At 47.0% G+C, this 6,963-nt stretch overlaps 1 long non-coding RNA gene across 1 annotated transcript; it reads right to left on the bottom strand.

Moving 5' to 3' along the window:
* Positions 1-5,674: 5,674 nt before the first annotated feature.
* On the bottom strand, positions 5,675-6,850 carry LOC106696860. Its single transcript, XR_001347837.1, has 2 exons — positions 6,590-6,850; positions 5,675-5,923 (listed from the first exon to the last, which is right to left on the bottom strand). It is a non-coding gene; the product is annotated as an uncharacterized LOC106696860 (long non-coding RNA).
* Between the last annotated feature and the right edge of the window lie 113 nt (positions 6,851-6,963).

The following is a 6,963-nucleotide window of genomic DNA, read 5'->3' as shown; positions in this document are numbered from 1 at the left end:
AAACAAAGTTGAGATTGTTAATTCAGAAAGTAAACTTTTGAATACAGCTCTGCAGGATTGCACAGAAGAAACCAACCATTCCTTTTGCCCTTTCTTCTTCCATTTCCAACTGAAATGTTGTTTCAGATTGATCCACACATTCCCCTCACAGAAGACTCTACTCTACTGCAGCAGCCTCAGAAGATCTGTTTGGAAGCTGAACCAAGGTTTGAGGATGCTCTCCAGATAGCCCTGAACATCCTTGTTAGGATGTGTGGGCCACAGATGTCCTGGTTTTGTTCTATCTAGGCCCTTAACCAGGGTATCAGCCTTTCAAAGACACGCGTGCCAGGGCTTCTCGTATGCAGGTCCAAAGCAAAGTTCATTGGAGTGGTCACTGTAACGAGGTCACGCCTAGTTGGCCAGGTCAAGTGATGGTGTAAAGTTACAGGAGGAGTGACCTACTGGGGCAGTGGTGGTAAAGGGGCTGTGAGGCAGGCCAGGCCTCTGAGTCAAATTACACAAATGATGACATTTAGCAATGCTCCCTCTGCTCCTCCATGCTCACTATGCAACCTCCATGCTCACTATGCACCCTTAATTGTCTCCCCTAAGCTGGGGGAACCAACCCTGGGTCATACTTCTGTGTCTTTTACCCTCCAAAGCACTGGCCCTGTTCCATCATTGCTATTTGATGTGAGGAAGCTGGGCCTAAAGGGGTGGGGTGCTGGGGTGAACCTCTCCCTCAGTGGGCCAGAACCCAAGCACCTTCATCCCAGGTGCTACTCAACCCCAACCGGGCCTCTCAGCACCTCCCACTGGATGTGGGGAGTTCTCTAGAACTCTTTTTATCTTCCCAAATGAAACTCTGCATCCACTAAACACTAAGTTCCCACCTCCACCCCCACCCCCAGGAAACAACTATTCTTCCTGCCTCTGCGAATGTGATTTTTGTAGGGACCTCATGTCAGTGGAATCACACAGCATTTGTCCTTTTCTGTCTAGCTTATTTCACTCAGCAGAACGTCTTCAAAACCATTAAATTTGTTAGTGTTCTTTTGCCTCTTTGATTAGAATCTGTTCATTTCTAGTTAAAACTGATAAAATATTCTTAGAAATTATGATCAATGATATTTTAAGGGAAACCATTTTGTCTTTGTTTATAAAAACAAAGGGACAAGAGAAAGCATTTTCCTAGTTTTCTAAACAGTTTATGCCCGGAGGGTGTGGCTCAGTGGTTAAGCATCGACCTATGAGCCAGGAGGTTGCTGGTTCGATTTCCGGTCAGGGCACATACCTGGGTTGTGGGTTCGCTCCCCAGGGTGGGGCAAGCAGGAAGCAGCCAATCAGTGATTCTCTCTCATCATTAATGTTTCTAGCTCTCTCCCTCTCCCTTCCTCTCTGAAATCAATAAAAATATATATTTTTAAAAAGAGTTCATAAATAGAATATGCAGTAAAGTGATGTTATGTAACATCAAAGTGACCTGTGAAAGCAAAGGTACAAATTACCTGGAACAATGCTAAATTTCTAATTATTGTCTAACTCCTAATTCAGCTATCCTATGATTTTATTTACTTTGGAGGAACAATATTTTAAAGTTTTTGTTGAAATAAATGAGAGCAGCAAATTGCGTTAGTGACTTTATTGGTAATTTTAAGCACTTCAGAACTCAGGTTTTTATTTTTATCCCTGAAAGAAAACTTGAATGAACATAATTGATCTTTTTAGAGAAAACAAAAAACAAAACAAAACAAACAAAAAAACAACGTAGGAAAGGGGGTGTAAAAAATAAATAAGGAAAGAGAAACAAATTCTTAGCATATTTTCCTTTCATGTATTCTCACCGAAAAAAAACTAAGAGAAAATAGGAAACTGAGAAGCAAAATGAATCCTAATTAGGTTCATTTGGGGAAAGCAATCCCTTTGCATGATTACCCATTGTGAGGTGTACAATGGGCCCCCTCTGTGCAATGAGCACCCCACTGTGGAGGGAAAGGGCCTGGAGACTGTGATCATCCTGGACTCACTCCTGACCTATGTCTCAATCCCTGAAGCGATAGAGGACTGACGGAGGAGAAAAACATCTCAAAGACATACAATCAAAGAATGCATGGCCTCTCAGAATGGATGTTAAAGGGGCAAATATGAGATCCCCTGACAATCAAACCTATGGATGACCTGGAATCACAGGATTTGGTGATGATTTTCATGGTAGAGATCATACTAACACTACCTGGAAGATGAAATCTTGCTAATTCTTTGTGATTGCCACTCGTGCTATTCACATATTTTGGATTAAGAATGATAATGAAATGTGAACATACCCAATTTTTCATACCTGTGTAATGACCAAGTTAATCTAAACTTTCAAAGGTAACTAACTCAGTGGCACTGCCCCACAAGCCCCTCCCAGGCGTGGGAGACAATGTTTCATCAACACATTCCAGGAAAAATGCACTGATAGAGCGTGGTGGAGTAAGATGGCCTCAGTGACATTTCTTACCCAAGACCTCGCTCCCCACAGCATTCCTGCAGGGTTACAGGTATCCATTCTGGATAGACTTCCCTGTACACCTTTTCTCTTGCACATGCTAAAACTTTGTGCCTTCCCTTTATTCTACCACAATAAAGCTTAGTGGATGAAATAGTAGTTAAGGTACATTTAATCTTTTCACCATTTATTCAGTACCTATTATGTTTGCAAGGAACTGTGCTATGCCCTGGGGGGGTAAAAAGGAATCAAGAATCGAAGTCATCCTCAACAAGTTCACACTCAGGCAGGGAGACAGACATTTAGATTAGTGGGTCTCACAATTTGCACCTGGGAGCTTTGCAAAAAGAGCTGATGCTTGGGCCCACTCTAGACCAATTAAATAAACAATGTCTAGGCTGGCAGGAGGGGTCCAGGGGGTAAATAACTAAGTGACACTATGTGGTGTCATTAAGTGTGCTAAGGGAGGGAGTAACTAGGTGTAACTGAGAGGGAACTGAGGAAGATGTATAGGAAAATGACATTCAAGTGTGACTACAAAGGATGAGTAGGATTTTGTGAGACACACAAGGAGTGGGGTAGAAGATTCCAGTCAAAAGGGATAAAGGAGTTGAGAGGGTAGCCTGTGTGAGGTACAGAAAATAAGAGTTTCTGCCATTGAAGAACCAATCATGGGAAGATGGCACTGACATAATTCTGAACCTGTGGTAAGAGTGACCCACAAAAGGTGTAGAATGCTCCACCAGCTTGGAAGAGCAAGGGTGCTCATCTGAAGAGGTCAAGCCCCCTAGTCTATGGTACTTTCTCTTTCTCCTACCTGAAAATAAACATGTTAATAACCCACACTTTCCTGTTGTGTGTTTTCAATCAGCAGTTTTAGCTTCAGGTTTGTTATCTGAGGGCCCAGTAACAATGATCCCCCCGCCTCATTACCATTTGATAATTGTTTTGAACTGCCCTTGCCGTAAGACCTTACTTTTTGACTCTCCCTTATTTTCACTTAGAAGTCAATGAATCCAAGATTTCTGATTTCCATCCTAGTCCCCTCTGGGGTGAAGGGAAGGAGTGGCGAGCAGGTGTTTATGAGTCTGTGCACAGGTGTGGGTGTGGATGTAGCCTGAGCATCCAGCTGCAGACCCACAGTTTCATTTAAGTTTTGGGGTTTGCATCCTATCTATTGCCTCCTCCTCCTGATGTATCACATTAAACCACAATGGTGAAGCATCCATACTGCTAGTGGGTCAGGGATAGGTCCCGAGAACCCAAAGCTGATTAAGATTATTCAATTCCCCTTGGATATTTACTAGCCAGGGATTTTCACTCAACCCAGGCCTAAGGCAATCATCCGATGCATTCCAACAGCCTAGTGACTGATTGGCCAGGAATGGGCGCAGGACTTAGCTGTTCCAATTGGAGAGAAAATTCTCTTTCCCTTTGGATGTGAGTGAAGAAACATGTAGACCCTGGAGTCTCTGGCAGCCATTGCACTTTGAACTTACTGTGATATTGCCGATATATTCCCACACTGCACCAACACATTCCATTATTGTATAAGTCTATCTATGGTAGATTATTTATAAAGGTGGCCACTGACAAATTCTTCATCCCTTTATGTACGAGGTCCTCTTCCCACCAAGAAGTGAAATCTATTCTGCCCCTCCCTTGAACCTGGGCTGTCATTGGAACTTACTTTCCCCAACAGAATGTGACAGAAGTGATATTCTGGGACTTCCCAGCTCAGGTTTTCAGCAGTGGTATCTCGTCTTCTTTGACCCTCTTGGGACCCAGCTGTCATGGAAAGCAGCTCAGGCTAGACCACTAATGAGAAACCATGGGAAGAGAGAGAGGCCAACCTGCTCCCAGCTTCCCAGCCACCCAGCTCAAATGCTGACATATGACTGAAGCCATCTGAACCAACACCAGGTGGAGTAGAAGAACCATGTCACCAAACCACAGAGCCCTGAGAAATAATAACTCATGTTATTTAAGCTCCCCAGTGTGTGATGGCTTATTACACAGAAATAAATGATTCTCAGGGGGAGTTGGGTTTTCTGTTACTTAAATGGAGTCTTCACTGGTTTGTTTCCATAGGCTTAAAGTTAAGATGCTGTCAGCCACTAGTAACCAAAAAATCCAACTCAATAAGGATATTTCTTATCTTCATGATATGAAATCCCGTGTTAGGGCCGCAGCAGATTTGGTTAATGGTTCAATGGTTTTATTAAGGACCCATGGTCTTCCCACTTTCCACGCTGTCATCCCCAGAGTTCCTCAGGTGACCTGTCATGGATGTAAGAGGCTGCAAAAGGCCAGACATCACATCCAGACAGACAACATCCAGCAGGAATCCAGGAATATTTCTTCTTTCTATGCCTTTTTAAGAGTGAGGAAACTTTTCCCAACATCAGGATTCATTAGCTTAAACTTGTTTTAAACTAATTACAGGAAAAGTGGAGTTACCAAGATTAGCTTACATGAACCAGTTTACCCTAGCCATGTAGGAGGTGGACACTTGGACCAAGGTGGGTTTCTGCCAGCAAGAAAAAAGGACATGGTTGCTGCACTGGTAACCATGGTGTCTACTACAACATGAAATTAACATTTACTATGGAATGAAACAGATACTCCTGAAAGACAGGCAGCCTTTACCCAGCAGCCTTAAGTGATCTCTGCTTCTGTTCTTCCACACATCTACCCCATCCAAATGTCAGTTTGCAAGGTAGAAGGCTACTCAAAACCCCACTCTAGCGGTTAGGGTCCTGGCAGGAAGCAGAAGGCATTCTTGGGAGGACATTTGGAAGAGAATGTGATGAAGGGACCATTTGCTGCAGTGCAGTCATGGTTCAACAGCCCACCAAAGGATGCTGTTACCCAGGGACCAGCAACAACGGGAGGCAGACATCACTTCCCCAGGCTTAAGAGGCATGGGGCAGAGAACTGTAGCACCTGGAGCCTGACATGATGCAATGGAAAAGGAAGCCCCATAAGAACTGTCCTCACAGAGGCATACAGATCTGCCAGGCCCAGGTGCGGTCAGGACAGAGAGGAGAGAAATATCCCAGCCTCTCTCCGTGGGCTCCAGGCTGTAGCTGGCACCCCTTTTGGCGAAGAGCCATTAATAATGCCTATAGGCCTTTGGGGCACAGAGCAGGGCAGAGAAGGCAGAGAATAGTTTTGGATAATGAGTGGAGAATCAATAAGTTAATTGACCAAAAACTGGAACATTGTATTGAAGTAAAGTAGTTCAGAATCCAGATAGTTTAGTCACTATTGCCATTCACTAATACTCATTTCTAATCATCTGTGGCTAATTCAAAACGTGTCCAATACTGCTTCTCTTCTACAGCCAGTCAGGGGAACATTCACATTCAATTGCATTCCTGCCCGGGTCAGGAGCCCTGCTCCTTACAGGCTTGCTAAAGGCGTTGTTCATGCCTCTGTGATGATGACCTGTGAGAGGAGAAGGGAGGTTGTAAACAAAGTACATCAATTAATTCAAGGCTGACTGTGTAGTTGAAGAGAGAGTTTGTTTCACTGTGGGGAAAACAGAGACGTTCCCTAGGATTGAAATCGCGGTGTCTGTGCGATGGAACAGCTCTCAGGTCTGGTTCAGAGCTGACAGCACCACGTGTGTGCCCCGGGACGTGGAGGCAGTGCAAGCCTGGAGTTTTCACCCTGCTCCGGGCTGGGCCTCCTGGTGGCCTGCCCAAGCAGAGCCTGGGCAGATGCGGAAGCTGGACCGGCCCGACCGGCAGAGGGCTGCCCGCTGGGGCTGGCGGCTGGTGTAACAGGTTCTCAGGCTGACTCCAAACCCCCCACGCTGCCGGACTACCAGGGTCTGGAGACTGGGGGCGGGAGGCCAGGGCTAGGGCTCCGGTCGTGGTTCCGAAAGGAACACGGATCCCAGCGGGGAGACCCTGTGCTTACCTTCGATCAGCAGAGAAAAGCTGCACGACCCTGGGCAGACAGACCCCTGAGCCACACCTCCGCCCAGTCTCACCCGAAGAGCAGGAAGGGCCGCACGTGGGTGCTGGGCTCCCAAGGGAGCGCGACCCGGATCAACGAGACCCGAGTCCCCACCCAGGTCCCCTCCCTCCGCGGGCACCCTCCGGGTACCTTCGCGATCTCTCTCCCACCCGTCGGGCCTTTAGTAGAAACATGAAAGTTTCGGGTCGGAGTGCGGCAGGGGCCCGGTACGCCGGTCGAGGGGGGCTTCCGCGGGGCACACAGTCCCCGCCGCCCGCCCCGGGGCAGAGCTCACCGAATCCGCCCCGGAGGCGGAAGCAACAGGGAGTCGCCCCCACCTGTCGGCCTCCGCCCTCGCCCCCGGCTCCTCTCCTCGCCCTCGCTCCGGGGGCAGGGAACCCGCCGAGGCGGGGGGGGGTGTCTTTTGGGCGTTGACCCAAGATTATTCTAATGGTCCGGTTGGGGCCTGGGTCCCTGTGATCAATCTCACATCGCGCCCGTATGAATGCCCTCGGACCTGCGGT

Source organism: Myotis lucifugus, unplaced genomic scaffold (genome assembly GCF_000147115.1).
Source record: "Myotis lucifugus unplaced genomic scaffold, Myoluc2.0 scaffold_33, whole genome shotgun sequence".
NCBI lineage: Eukaryota > Metazoa > Chordata > Mammalia > Chiroptera > Vespertilionidae > Myotis > Myotis lucifugus.
The sequence above is the reverse complement of the archived record's forward strand: the minus strand, read 5'-3'. Positions and strand labels throughout refer to the sequence as shown.